Source organism: Lissotriton vulgaris, chromosome 7 (genome assembly GCF_964263255.1).
Source record: "Lissotriton vulgaris chromosome 7, aLisVul1.2, whole genome shotgun sequence".
NCBI classification, from domain to species: Eukaryota; Metazoa; Chordata; class Amphibia; order Caudata; family Salamandridae; genus Lissotriton; species Lissotriton vulgaris.
In genome coordinates, this window is record NC_141695.1 from 540,406,729 (window position 1) to 540,422,313 (window position 15,585).

Consider the following 15,585-nt stretch of genomic DNA (forward strand, 5'->3'; position numbering starts at 1 on the left):
TGACAGCCACCAGCTCCACACTATTTTCTCTTAATTTTACTGCTGGTACATCACACCCAGCTACGGAGTGTTGTACTACCCCCTTCGTTTGGATTGGTGGTCCCCTCTTAATCTGGACTCCCTCACTCTTATTTTAGATAAAGTCAAGTCTGGTTCCCCGAATGATCCACTACCAATTTCTATTCTCAAGCAACTCGATTATCCTCATATGAAGGTCATCTTGGATATACTGAATTCCTCCCTAATGGAGTCCACAGTGCTTCCACTGTGGAAACACGGCATGGTAACTCCGTTGCTTAAGAAACCGACTGCTGATCCTGCTATTCTTACTAACTACCGTCCAATTTCTCTTCTGCCTATCTTCTCTAAAATCCTTGAAAGGCACATCCACTCATCTTTCCCAGTTTATTGAGACTAATACAATCCTCCACCCTTCTCAGTCTGGGTTTAGAACTGGCTTGTCCACCGAAACCACTGTGTTGGGGGTCACAGAGGTTTAGTCACCTCCTGGATGCTGGAGAAAATGTTGCGCTCGTATTATTAGACCTTAGTGCAGCGTTCAACACTATCTCCCATGCCATACTAGTCAACATGCTGAGATCCTCCGGCATCTGTGGTTCTGCTTTGGAGTGGATTGTCTCTTTTCTGGATGGTCGCACTTTTCAGATTTTCTCTGCTACAGATGGGTCCAATATCCATCCATCTCCCTTTGGGGTTCCGCAGGGCTCTATATGGAGTCCCTTACTTTTTAATATATATGTTAGACCTTTGGCGGACATTGCTGAACAGGTCGGTCTGACTCTTTTTGCCTATGCTGATGACTCTCAGATCATCTTTTCACTTTCTCGTTCTAACCCCGATTCTACATCTTGTCTCCAATCAAGCCTCAGGCGAATTGCTATATGGATGAACCAGAACTTGTTGAAACTGAATGGTGAAAAAAACTAGGTTTTAATTCTCGGCAAAGAGAAAGGATGTATGGGCCCATCACATTGGCCTGATGAGATGGGAGTTCTTCCGCAGCCTTCCAGCCACGTCCGGAATCTGGGAGTCTATATCGATGATTCTTTATTCATGGATCATCAAGCATTCAAGGTCACAGCCACCTGTTGCACCATCCTAAAATGGCTTCGGAAAATCCTTTGGATGTTGCCTAAAATCACCCAGAAAACGGTGGTCCATGCCCTGATCACCTCACGGCTGGATTACGGTAATGTCCTTTTTCTGAGTGTCAATAAGGCTGTGACCCATAGACTGCAGCTGGGGCAGAACGCCACAGCGAGACTGCTATGCAGTGTTCACAGAATCATACCCATCTTCGGGTTCCTTCGCGATTTACATTAGCTCAGGGTGGAAAATCGTATTAAATTTAAAGCCCTGAGTTGCATGTTTAAGATCAAATGGGGCTTAGCTCCACAATACCTGCTTTCCTTCGGCTTGCCCTTATGTCCCTAATCGCCATCTCGCTCTGCTTCTTTGGAAAAATGTATGGTGCCTATGATGGGTGGTCGTTCTTTTTCCTATCTTGGCCCCACTCTCTGGAATGCTCTCCCTCTTGTCATCCGCAAAGAAACCAGCTACCCCTGTTTTCGCCGCTCCTTGAAGACCTGGTTATTTAATCAGTAACTTTTTCTCATTTCTGCTTTCTCCTGCATCCAGTCTTCGTCCTGGCGCCGGGAAACCCTTTTTGGGTAGCTGTTGCGCCTTACAATTTCATTTAACAAATAAATGAATACATTTCTAATTAGAAACACATGGCCCCATAAAGACAAAAGATCCCCATGCTCCGGCTGCAGCGCGGTCCTCCTTCACCTTCAGGACCGTGCTTGTTTAATTTAGTATCTGGCATTCCATACGAGTGTACCTGCAGGCTGTTTCCTCTCCTTATCGGTTTTACAAACATCATCGAACTGCAGGGATGAAACCGTAAGTATTATGGTTTCAGTTTAATTTAATAACCTCTTTTGTTTCCCGTCGTACGGAATGCAACATCTAGCTTCGAAGAGCAACGTTTGGCAATTTGCTTGTAGCTGCGGTCGAGGTGTAAATCTGTTTATGGTGGATTTATTTTACTGTACTGTATAGTGGTAAAGCTGCATCAAATAATGACATTATACATTATTGGAATGAGGGATGTAATTAATGTGTTGGTCTTTGTGTCATCAGTGTTTTACTTTGGTGACGTCATGTCAATAATACGATTCTGTTGCAGTTTGGCCGCTTCTCTTACTTTAATTCCGCTAGATGGTGCAGCAAGTTTTCATCTATCGGTAGCTCGCATTATCAGCTTTGTTGGAGAGTTTCTTAAGCTGGTAGGTAGCTTGTTCGGACAAACTCACCCATCACAAAATAATCAAATCGGGCCACAATGGCAAAATAATGTTGATAAAAGTATAAAGACATAACCGTTTGGAATTCCTCAACCACTGAAAACCGACAACAGGCCTCCCTTTCAGGGGAGTGAATTCAAGGAGTTCATGCAAAGACTAGGAATTCACCATTGTCGCATAACGCCGCAATGGCCTCAAGCCAACGGCGAATTGGAAAGATTCATGAAGACCATCAACAAGGTGCTGAGAATATCAGCAGTAGAAGGAACCAACCCGGAAGACGCCCTTCAAAACTTCCTACGGGAGTACAGAAGCACCCCTCACAGCACCACACAGAGATCTCCCTGGTCTCTCATGTTTTCAGGACCTAGACATGATTTGCTTCCCATGGCAGAAAACTGAGGCCCGAGCCATATCATCCTGACAGCACCAAGCCCGGCGGAAAAGGATTAATGACAAAGCAAGCAAGAAAAGGGGAGCCCAAAACAGAGTACTGGTCCCAGGGGATCGTGTGCTCATTCGGGCCCGAAGATCTGGGGGAAAGTTCAGAACACCGTATGAAGTTGAACCGTAGACCATCAGAGCTAGCAGAGGCACTGCAGTGACAGCCCGACGCGAATGTGAAGAAGTGACAAGAAACGTATCGTGGTTTAAACGAATCCCGTCAACAACGGTCAATACAGAACATCAGATCGGCACGCCAGAGAGGCATGACACTGTCGATGAGCCGCTGGGATCTACACTGGGCAGTCCAGTATCCTCCTGCCCCACCTTGATCCCTGAGTCGCCGACACGGTCTCCAAGAACCGGCCTCGAGAACACTCCGGTAAGAGGAAGAAGGCATTACAGTCTCAGGCCTAACCCTAGGCCCAGTCAAAGACCGGTTCCTATTGTTTGATGTTTTTGGAGATGTGTGGCCTTCAGTGTTTGCCTCCTATTCCATTGGTCTCAGACACTTCATAAGCCGCAATGTGCCTCATCTACTTTCTTGCTGGCGCGCTTTCTGTTCTCCGATTCTTAACACCTCATCCTCTGTCTTCACAGTGATGTGCTGTGCTACAGGCGGGGTGGCCCGGAGCAGAAGCCTTTTATGTAAATCAGTGACCATCAGATATGAAGCTGGCCATGAACCCTATACTCTGGTGACTCTGTTACAGCAGATGTCAGTCAGGTGTGTAATAACCTGCCCACGTGGATGTGATCTGTGCTGACCTCTCAGCCCAGTGCTCTTCGATAAACTACTACCCTCCGACAGCCCCCATCTTAGTTACCATTGTGTTGTATTGCCACCCGTGCTCCTCTTTACGCGCGCAGTCTAATTTTTGGTCCTTCATGTTCTGGAACGGAAGCTGTCACTACTGGAAGTAATTCGATTAAGACTGAATTAAATTTCCATTGCTGCGAAGTATTTATTGCTGAGCTTGATTTTACAGCACTCTTGGAAACGAAGTCTGCACTCCTGCCCTTCTCCCACCATCGGGGTTTTACAGTTTGTTAAATTGCCCTTCCTTTCGGTGCTGCTAGACACAACTTTTTCTCCTTTTTGTAAGTCCGCCTTTGCTTGTTACAGTTACACCGGACATTGCTATTACTGTTTTAAACTACTTTAAATTACTTCATTTTCCCAAAACGCATGTTATTAGGCTTTGCATTTGTGATTTTCAGTGTCAGACGCTGCTAGTGGGGTCTCTTGGGGTCTCTTGGGCAAGACGCTCTGCAAAAGGCAGCACTAACAAGCCGGCACCTGTGAGGAAAAACGAATTCTATGTCAGGACCAGAGGCTTCAGATTATGCTTTTTTCCCTTCTTCGCTGTTTATTAACAAAACAATCAGCAGCCAAAAAAGCATCAATATAAGCCCTATACCGCAGAACAAAGGATATAAAGGCTATCATAACTTTAGAAAATTCAGAAAAAACTACAAGTCCCATGGTCTACAGCAGAACAGTCTGCAATACAGTCCTTCATTAGTGTCCATGGCATCTAGATAGGACGTCCCTCCTATGACCACTTCGTCTTTCTTCGCTGCTTCGCAGCCAGTTAAGTGGTTTTTTGTCTTTCTCCTCACTGGGTTTCTCTTTGTGGGGTAATTTGAATGTTTTGTGTATTAAAAGCTTGTACGCTTTGTTAGGGGTTGTTGCTCTTTGCTTTTCAGAGCCCCTTTCGTTCGCGGGAGCATTCGCTGCTCTTCACGCGACTTTCCCTGTGCTTGGCGGCCGCCTCCGACCGCTAGGGGGAGCCAGAGCGTGTCGTTCGCCTCAGCGCGGCTTTCTCTTCAGGGAGACCACGCTGAGGTGAACAAACCGACGGAGACCGCCCGCTGCCTCACCGTGACGCTCAGCTCGTCTGAGTCTGTACTGCCCCAGATTTCCTCATCAAATACGCCCTGCTGGCGGTCTGTATAGCGGTTTTGCCGCGTTGCCGCCTACGGGCGTTTCTCCAGTTTGGGCACCTTATTTTCCTGCATCTAATCTTTTCAGCAGCGCGCAGGGAGGCAGCAGTGACCCGGTCCTATTGAGGGTCAGCGCGCTGTGGGTTGGGTGCCCCCCTTTACATCCCAGTACCACTGGGCCCAAAAATACAACAGAGTTGCTCTGTCACACATAATTTTAACAGGCTACTACCTGTTGTCCTGCTCCTGTGCCTTCCCCCCTCTCTCCTTATATTAGGAGGTGCTTGGGTTGAGCTTTACAGGGAGATGAACCAGGACGAATATTACGAAGAGGAGGAGTCTCATCAGTATTTAAATGATGAGGAGTTTTATACAGCGGTGGATAGTTCCATTTACCGCTGCGTGCAAGAGATCGTAGGACCTATGGAAGATCGTCTCTCTGCGCGCATTATTCAGGAGTGTGAGAGAGTGACTCAGGCACATTTGGGAGCCCCTGGCTCTATGCCGTCCCTGGGAGAAGGTTCCCCCCCAGCCCCTAAGAAAAAGTGTAAGGAAGGGGTTGCTGGTGCGTCGCAGAGTGTAGACAGGGACGCCTTCGAGCGACTGCGTGACACATTTTTAGCCAAGGCAACCGCGACTACCCCTGCGCCTCCACCGGCCCCGTGCCCTTCGGGGTCCTTAGGGACGGCGCCCTCGTCCCCTGGAGGGCTTTCCCCGGCAGACACTGACGATGAGGATGGGTCTGTGCGTTCTTGGTGGCCCTCGGGCTCGGCCACTGAACTACCCCAGGATAGTTCGGGCATGCTTGACCCAGATGAAATAATGCATAAGCGGTCGGCTGCCTGGACACCGGGGGAGAAAGTGGCGAAGTTCGTCGCAGGGCGCCTACGCAAGCCCCTTGAGAAGGCCACAAGGAGCTGTCTGCGCGGGGAGTGTCCTAGGCCCACATTGGAGGGCAAAGTGGCCCTTACTCCCGAGCTAGACCCTAAAATGGCCACTTTTTTGGCGAAGTTCGTTAAAGCTCCACGCAAGGGGATTGATCGTTCCTGGTGCTCCTGTCAGGACAAGCTTCTGGATGCCATAGGTCCCATAACTAAGATCCTGGACATGGCGGAGGAAGCGAAAGTGTCAGGTGCGGCCATTTCCCCAGATGTCCTGTCCAACTGGGCACAGAGAGTAGTGGTTTTTCTAGGGAACGCCAATTGCGCCCTTTCCACCGAGCGCCGGAGGTCTCTCCTCAATAAGCTTGACCCGAAACTGGGAGACTTGGCCTCCTAGGAAATGGGGGCGGTGGCCCAAGGGGGCCTCTTCGGGGACCCCTTTATTAAAGAATTAGGAAAGTTTGTCTCTACCTTTACGTCCCTTGATAGGGCGCAGTCAAGTATAAAGAGGGTTTTCCAACAGCGTTTCTCCAGGGGGGGCGGACGCGGTGGGGGCCGCGCGACAGGCCGTGGTGGTCAACAACCTGCCAACAGAAATCAAGGCTCCGGAAGAGGACAATTTAATGCCTCAGCAAACTACAATACCTTCTATCCAACTAGAGGACAGCGCTTCCGAGGGCGCGGTGGTTTCAAGAATGCCGGTGGAAAGAATTCAAACGGTGAGTGTTATATCAGCAGACAGTGTCCGCATTGGGGGGAGGTTAGCCCTGTTTCCAGAGGCATGGGCCAGAATCACGTCGGACGCTTGGGTCTTACAGACCGTCCGCGGCTTTCACATAGAGTTTTACGATCGGCCATGCCAAGACAGACCTCCACACCCTATCGTTTTCTCTCAAGCGGATGCACAACTGGTCGACGAAGAGGTCGCAGACCTCTTGCGCAAAGGGGCCATTTGTCGTTCAACTCTACATTCGGCCGGGTTTTTGAGCAACTTGTTCCTGGTGGACAAAGTGGATGGGGGAAAGCGTCCGGTAATCAACCTCAAAGAGTTCAACGGGTGGTTGGTTTACCGGCATTTAAAGATGGAGGGGATCCATCTCTTGCAGGATGTGCTCCTCCCGAACGACTGGATGGTCAGTCTGGACCTCAAGGATGCGTACTTGGTGGTTCCTATTCACCCACCGCATCGTCGTTTTCATCAATTCCAGTGGATGGGTCAAATTTTCGAGTTTACCGCCCTTCCATTCGGTCTTTCATCGGCGCCTTGGTGCTTCACCAAGCTACTCCATCCGGCTGTGGAACTCTTGCGGGGCCAGGGAATTCGGATGATTGTCTATTTAGACGACATTCTGTTGATGGCACAGTGTCCCAAAAAGTTGAGCCTTCAACTTCAACAGACAGTATCCTTGCTCCAGGGGCTGGGATTTGTGATAAACGGCGTGAAGTCAGTTCTCTCCCCTACTCAGACAGTGGTGTTCCTCCTGTGGACTCGGTGCAGTGCACCCTGAGCCTTCCTTCAAGGAAGATGGGAAAGATTCGCCATCTTCTGCATCAGACGATCTCGAAATCCCACACATCGCTCCGGCAGATTGCCAGAGTGGTAGGATCGCTTTCCTCATCCATTCAGGTAATCTTTCCGGGCCCCCTTCACTACAGGGCCCTTCAGCGCCTCAAGGCACATCATCTCCGTCGGGGACTAACGTACGATCAGGTGGTTCCCCTCTCAGTCGAGGTGAAGGAGGAGATGGCCTGGTGGCTGACCCATATGGAAGCTTGGAACGGCCGGGTGATCTTCGGGCCGGTGCCAGACTTAGTCATAGAGTCAGACGCCAGCAGGGCCCGCTGGGGCGCCCGTTGTGGAGAGTTCTCCACAGGCGGCGCCTGGTCGTCCGAAGAGCAGGAGTTGCATATCAACTGCTTAGAACTGTTGGCGGGGTCCTTCGCGGTGCGTTGCTGGACAAAGGATTCGGCCCGCTCCTGCGTCCTACTTCGGATGAACAACATCTCCGCAGTCCGCTATGTCAACCACCTGGGCGGCCATCGTTCCAAAGCCTTGGCGGACTTAGTGAAGGTCTTTTGGGATTATTGCCTGACTCGCCATATCTCGGTCACAGCGGAGTACTTGCCGGGTCAACACAACCAAGTGGCGGATTGGCACTCCCGGCACTTGCGGGATTCCTGTCAGTGGAAGCTGGACTCGCAGGTTTTCAGGTGGCTGAACACGCTGTGGGGCCCGTTTTCAGTGGACCTCTTTGCGTCCCGTCTGGACCACCAGCTCCCGCGTTTTAAGAGCTGGAGGCCGGACCCTCTCGCGGAGGGCACGGATGCCTTTCTCCAGGATTGGAGTCAGGAGCTGTCATTTGCCTTCCCGCCGTTTTCGATGGTGCTAAGAGCGGCGGCCCATCTTCGCCGCCAGCGAGCGGACGTGGTTATGGTGACTCCCTGGTGGAGATCTCAAGTCTGGTTTCCGGTTCTTCTGGAACTTTCTTGGGATTCTCCAATCCTACTCCCCCGGTTTCCGCGTCTTCTCAACGCGGACGGGAATCCCCACCATCTGATCATGCAGAGCTCTCTCCGCCTCATGGCATGGAGGCCTTCAGGTGACGCTGGTCGCTCCCAGGCCTTTCGGAACCGGCTGAGAGTTTCCTCTCAAAGGCCTGGGCAGGTAGCACTGCGAAGCGGTATCGCTCCGCCTGGAATAAATGGTCCCGCTGGTGTCTTCGACGAGACCTGGATCCCCTGGTCGCAGGTGTCGTACCAGTTTAAATTTTTTTAGCAGAATCGGCTTCAACAGGACTGGCCTACCGCACTGTCAACGCGATGCGCTCTGCGATCTCGGCAGGCCATAATCCTGTGGCAGGCGCACCGATAGGGGAGCACCCCTTTGTTTGTAGGCTCTTGAGAGGGATTCGCCTCTCCTTGCCGCCAGAACCACGTTACTCGGTTCTCTGGGACGTCAACCTTGTTCTGAATCTTTTTTTGTCTTGGCAAGCAAACAAGTATCTTTCTTTGAAAGAGTTATCGGCAAAATTGGCAATGCTCTTGTGTCTGGTCTCATGCAGGCGGGTGTCTAATGTGCGCGCCTTGGATATCTCGGCGAGGGTTTTTTCCCCGGATGGGGTAGTCTTCACGTTGGGGCGCCGCACGAAATGTGGGTCAAGATCAATTTCTTATCCGTGTTTCGTGGACGTCCCCAAACTCTGTGTGGTACAATGCCTGAAGGCGTATGAAGATTTAACCCTAGAACTTCGTCCTCCGGGCGAACGACAGCTGTTGATTGCACTGCGGAAGCCACACAAGGCTGTCTCATCACCCACCATCACCAGATGGGTTCGGTGGATCATGCAGGAAGCAGGTATCGACACGAAGAAGTTTGGTGCCCACTCCGCTAGAGGGGCCATGGCTTCTAAGGCTTTCTCTTTGGGAGCCCGTCTGGAGGACCTGATGCGTGCGGCGGATTGGTCTTCGGACTCCAATATTAAGCGGTTTTATTTCAAACCAGTGGTGGATATAGCGCATTTGGTGGTAAGTAAGCTTTAAACTAGCATAATCTGAAGCCTCCGGTCCTGACATAGAATCGAAATTTGCCTAGCTTAGTAACGGTAAGTTTTAATTCTATTAAGGACACGGAGGCGATGATTATCCCTCCCGGCCACCGATGGAGGCGATCCCTCCCGTAATGCAGTAAGTACGCAGGTTTTCCAGCGGTATTTGATGAGACGTGTTGTTATAGTACTGGTGATTAACTGCCTGATCTGGATCGTTTGGTTTTACAAACCGCTGATGCTGTTGTATGTTTTTTGTTAGGTAACGATGGTGCAAAGCAAGACCCGTGAAATTGAAGCGTGACTCGCGCGAAGAAAGAGGAAGTGGTCATAGGAGGGACGTCCTATCTAGATGCCATGGACACTAATGAAGGACTATATTGCAGACTGTTCTGCTGCAGACCATGGTACTTGTAGTTTTTTCTGAATTTTCTAAAGTTATGATAGCCTTTATATCCTTTGTTCTGAGGTATAAGGCTTATATTGATGCTTTTTTGGCTGCTGATTGTTTTGTTAATAAACAGCGAAGAAGGGAAAAAAGCATAATCCTCGCCTCCGTGTCCTTAATAGAATTGAAACTTACCGTTACTAAGCTAGCCAAATTTCGATTCCGCAGATTTGAAGTACTCTGACGCTGCAGTCAAGCTCACACAATTTCACACTACTGTTGGAGGTGCACGTGCAAAAAACTTCAGTTCTTTCAAATGCAACACCAGTTTTCAGGGGTCTTCCAAATATCACTGCAGAGGTCTTGGACTTAAAATCATATTTTGGCTGTCGAAATGAGTGTTCAGTGCCTAATTTTTAAAACAATGATCGTAACAAAAATTGGAATATGGCAGGCACATTTAGTGAGTGTGCTCAGTGGCTTCATAACTCACTCCAAAAGAGGTTAGTTGTGTCTCGGTCATTGGAAGGTCCTTCTCCCGCCCGATTGATCAAATAAAATAATCAACGTATTGCAGGTAGAGTTGTAGGTTTCGCCAATACTACGACTATATGCACACAGTGTTTTAATAAGTGAAAATGCGACTCAAGATGGAGATCTACAACAATTTATAACAAGCATTTGCAATGCAACAGGTCTCACAGTTATGCGAGTTTAAGCTATTGGCATTGTAAATGACAATGCCTTTTATTTGTTTTTAAAATGAAAACAACAAAAAAGCCATGGTTATTTGCAATGTCAATAGCTCAAACTCGAGTAACTGCAAGACCTATTGCATTGCAAATGCTTGTTTAAAGTGAAAGCGACACGGAGATCGGATTTGGGTGACTTCCATCCCACGCATAATGAGGGCTGGTGAAGTAAATGTTCCTATTATTAACTTTCTCCTCTCGTTCACAACAGCAAGCATGAATAACTTTCAATGGCAATTTTCTGCATCTCACAGCGCAATGACTGGAGCTGGATCTCGGTCTTGGCGCCTTATCCACAACTTGTCAGGAAGGGAAAGGGGTTTGTGTTTAGCACGCAAAAAGGAAACAAGCATTTACAATGCAATGGTCGCGGCATTATTACAGGTAGAGCTATTGGCATTGCTTATGACAACATTTTTATTTTTTTATTTTCATATCATAAATAAATAGCATTGTCATTTACATTGCCAATAGCTTAATCGTTAAATAAATGGCTTTGTCATTTACAATGCCAATAGCTTAATCGCTCGCATATGCATGACCTATTGCACTCACTAGAACCATCACCCCCAGCACTCGCTAAAACCCTCACAGAATTCCACTCCAGAACTCACTACAACCTTCGCCCCCAGCTCTCACTAAATACCTCACTGGAACACACTCCCACTCCAGAACTCACTACAACCATCACCCCCAGCACTCACAAAAACCCTCACAGACTTCCACTCCAGAACTCACTACAACCCTCGCCCCCAGCACTCACTAAACCCATCACAGAATCCGACTTCCACTCCAGAACTCACTACAACCCTCGCCCCCAGCACTCGCTAAATCCCTCACAGAATCAGACTTCCACTCCAGAACTCACTACAACCCTCGCCCCCAGCACTCACTAAATCCCTCACAGAATCAGACTTCCACTCCAGAACTCACTACAACCCTCGCCCCCAGCACTCACGAAATCCCTCACAGAATCAGACTTCCACTCCAGAACTCACTACAACCCTCGCCCCCAGCACTCACGAAATCCCTCACAGAATCAGACTTCCACTCCAGTGTCATACTGTAACTCTTTTTCGCTTAATTGTTAATTTATCTCATTATGTTCACCATCCTTGTAAAGCGCTCTGATACTCTTGGGTCCAGTAGCGCTATATAAAACCTTTGAAATAAATAAAATAAATAAACTCACTGCAAAACACTCACCCTCCAACACTCACTTAATACCTTACTGGAACACACTCCCACTCCAAAACTCACTACAACCCTCACCCCCAGAACTCACTAAATCCCTCACAGAATCGGAATTCCACTCCAGAACTCACTACAACCCTCACTGCAACCCATTCACCGTCCAGCACTCCCCTCTGCACTGGTGCACTCACTTCAGCCCTCTGTCCCTCCCGACCCTCACTGCACCCTCCGAGCCTTCACTCTGCCTGCTCCTCACACTTTATCTCACTACACACTCCTTCCTCTGCATTAAACCTTTGAATCTCTGTAATTAAAAAAAACTAGGCACCCACCATCCTCGGTACATCAATACAGCCCTCAGTTTACCCTGCCCTGCTCTCACTCTCCCATCCCTCTCTGCCCCCCCACGCCCCCAACCCTATCTCTCGCACATGGGCATTTGTTGGGGACGTAGAGGGCGGCAGAAGGGAGCTGCCTGCTCTATTTTACCCATAAGCCCTCTACCGCCCCTTCGGCCTGGTGAAACAGCTGCCTACCCCCCTGCCCTGGTGAACTCGTTTTATGATGACACTGGGGGCATCTGACCGGGGCGTAGACCTGTCCAGCCCGAGGGCGCAGTTGGACTGGGGGTTTTACTTAATTTCTCAGCTGCACCCCATGCCCCTCTCACATATTGCATTTACTTTCGGTGCACAGTGGGATTGTGTCTCGCACGTGGAAAGGTTTTATTGCGACTAAAAGCGCCACATGGCTATTAGCCTCATTGCGGCACCAAAGGAGCGGTTCCGCTGCCTGGCAACACCCTTGCATTTCAGGGGCAGTGCCAGTCCCCGAAATACTAAAAACATTTGGCCTGTAGTAACCATTATTATAGAAAGAAAATTAAACAGTTCATCCATCTAGCACGAGGCACCAGTGGAAACTGAGTGAGCGCTCTTTCAGCAGAGCAGATCCTCTCGCCTACTCACTCACAACAGTTGCTTACAAACTCCCAAACTTATTCCATGGATTCACTCTCATCCACTCAAAAACCCACTTAATCACTCTCATTTATACTTTCATCACACAGCTCAGTATGGGAGGGGAGCAAGCAGGGGCGTCTGAGTCAGTGACTAGAGTAATATAAACGGTATGCAGCGTTATTCCGGGTACAAGCAGGGAAGAGTACTGCCGAGCCACTGGCTGGGGTAATACTGGCTTTATGATGCTCGGTAACGGGGTGCTAGCAGAATAGAGTATTGCGGAGTAACTCACTGGGATTAAACAGACTTTGCAGCTCAGGGACGCGTCATGCCTGAATTTAGCAAGGGAATACATATTCACGTTATACATAAAAACAAACCCTTCTAAAGAGTAACATAGGAATGTGGATTGCGCAACGTGCTGGTATGAAAAAAAATCTACGATCACAATCTGGTAAATTCGAAGAGTGTGACTGGACTAATCGTACCCCGGGATTTTACTGAAAAGGGGTTTTAAGGCTGCCGTTGCTTTAACCTGAAGCATTAAACCTTTCACTGCACAGTCTGCGTGGACGCGTCTCCACCGGTGGATCCTCTCTCCTTCAACTCGCAGGGGGGACGGGACTGGCGCCGGGGGACGGGACTGGCGCCGGGGGACGGGACTGGCGCCGGGACTGGCGCCGGGTGACGGGACTGGTGCGGGGGGGCGGGGGCTTAAATACATTTAAAAAAAAAAGAAAACTTACCTGACTGCCCGTGTCCGCGTCAGAGCAGAGGAAGCGGCTCTAGTGTGGGTGGAAAGCGGCAGCATCACCGTACTCTGTTACCGGCTGGGCAACAATGGCGGAAACAAAGCTTATGAAATTTTCGGATTCGGGGGCGTGTTTTGCTGTCCTGAGTGACGGACGACGTCACGAGCTAAAGAACAGCAAAACTTACGCCCCCGAATCCGAAAGAGACGGGGCTTGTTTGGAGTGACTCCCTTCTCTTCCAATGGCTGGCCTCCGTTTAGGAAGCCAGCCAATGGAAGCGAACGGAGAAGAGAGGCGGGTCTAAACTGCCCTACTCCAAAACATAAGATCTCCAGACCGGAAGCTGCGCAAAAGCGCAGCTTATAGGTCCCTCGACCTAAAAAAGGGGAAAGAGGCTCTGTATAGACCCAGTTGGTAATTATCCTGCTCTCTTTCCTTCCCAAAGGAAGACGAGCTGCATCTCTCTCTCTCTCAGTCTCCATCCCCTTGGGCTCAACGGATCGTCACTAAGATGACATGCAGGTGGAGAGCGAATGGGCTCGAGGGACCGTTGGGTCCATGCTGCCTCTGCAATCCCATGACAAGAAGACAGAGTCTGCATAGAAATCCACAGATGTCAAACTGGGCAGAATCTATTGGGAACAATGTTCGCAAGCTTTTTCAATTTTACCCAAACCGTTCCCAAAAGGTTTTGTACTTTTAAAAAAAAGAAGAAGAAAAAAAAAAAAAAAAAAAAGAGTTCCTCCACGGTTAATACGGACCGTGAGCTGCCACCTGCTGAAAGGGAAGCAGGGGGCTCATCTGTAATGTAAAGTGAGATAAAGGACACACAGCTAAAGAACAAACAATACTTAAGTTAAGGGGGCTGGCTGCTACATGAAAGAAATGCACATGTCTGAAATTGGTTAATTAGCAAGTCTAAATCTGCTTGGGAAGCAGAACAGAATTAAATTGGTAGAATAATCTTGAGCATCATGGTGACAATTTTTTTTTCTGTTAAGAGTTACTACTGTAAGGCTGTTACCAGTTCTGGAATGCGTCTTTTAAATGGAAACCTATACAAACTTTGCACAGTCTGATTGATTATTTCTAAAAATTTTACTTTTGCAAGCATACTAAGCACATGACTTTTTGTGACAGCTTACCTTATATCATGTATAGACTATTGAATGATGTGCGTTACGGATTTTCCAAAATGCAGCAGCAGTCTATCATATTATGCGTAATACATTTTTTAAACTAATGATTTACATATTTACGCTGCTTTCTACCACAGGCTGGGATCGGAAAAAAACATTACCATTCCCCAGTGCATCATGCAGGATTCAAATCCTGAGGTTACACACACAAACATCTTAAGTGATCGCATTAATATACTATGCTTTCATACCAGAACACGACATTTACCCGAGAGAAATTCATTTGCATTTATTTTTCATTTAAGGTGCGTGCTCATTATATTTTATATAAAGCTACCAGGAGGTTACTAAACATTTTGTTATTTTTAGCAAATGTCTGACCCCACCCCATTATACACAGCATCACAGTTCCCATACTTTTTTAGGTTTTGCCTGGCCATGCGCTTTGCGCATGCGCCAAAAAACCTCTTGAGTTGTGTGTGTGGGTCGGGATACGCCCCCTCCTCCGATTGGCTAGCTCCATAAATGGAGCATAGCCATTGGACGGTGGGCCTGTCCGTCAATGCCGGACCAGATTCGGGGGCGTTCCCGAGATTCTTTGGCTTTTGCCGACGTCACGCGACGTCAGCCAAAAGCCGGGAACGCCCCCGAATCTGGTCCGGCATTGCCGGCACTTCTGCGTCTCTCCTCCCCCCTTTCCCGCCCCCTCCCGCTTGTTTCCTGATGCTGGCCTCGCAATGGCGCTGCGTCTCTCCTCCCCCTTTCCCGCCCCCTCCCGCTTGTTTCTTGATGCCCGCCTTTCTGCTCCGGCCGTCGTGTGCACAGCCGTTTTGCCCGTGAAAATCACCGCTGCAGCCCCGGGGCTGCGGAGAAGCCGAGGGAACCACCGCTGACGTCACCCGGGAGCCGCGCTGCCATTGGTTCAGGCTGCGGGAGGCTCGCCGGGCGACCTGCGCGGTGATTGGCTGCCTTTTTTCCCTCGGTTTGCGGTGAGTGCTGTGTTCGGGGGTCTGCTTGCGGGTGTTATGCGATGGCGGGAGGAGACGAGGAGCAGAGGTTTTTTGGGGCATTGGGAGGGAGAGCGGGCCGGCTGGGGAGGTGTGTGACGGGGGGAGAGGGCAGGGGAAGGGGTGTGTTGTGGAGACGCGCAGTTGGGGTGGTGTGTGGAGCAGGGTTCAGAGGAGGAAAGAGGGTCTGAAGTGGGGAAGATGTTCTGTGGGATCCCCACGGGAGATCAGGACTGGGAAAGGG

The 15,585-nt window shown here is 49.4% G+C and overlaps 1 protein-coding gene across 1 annotated transcript in view; it reads right to left on the reverse strand.

Moving 5' to 3' along the window:
* Nucleotides 1–15,585, reverse strand: part of TVP23C (trans-golgi network vesicle protein 23 homolog C) — a 110,281-nt gene that overhangs the window by 49,293 nt on the left and 45,403 nt on the right. The window lies entirely within an intron of this gene.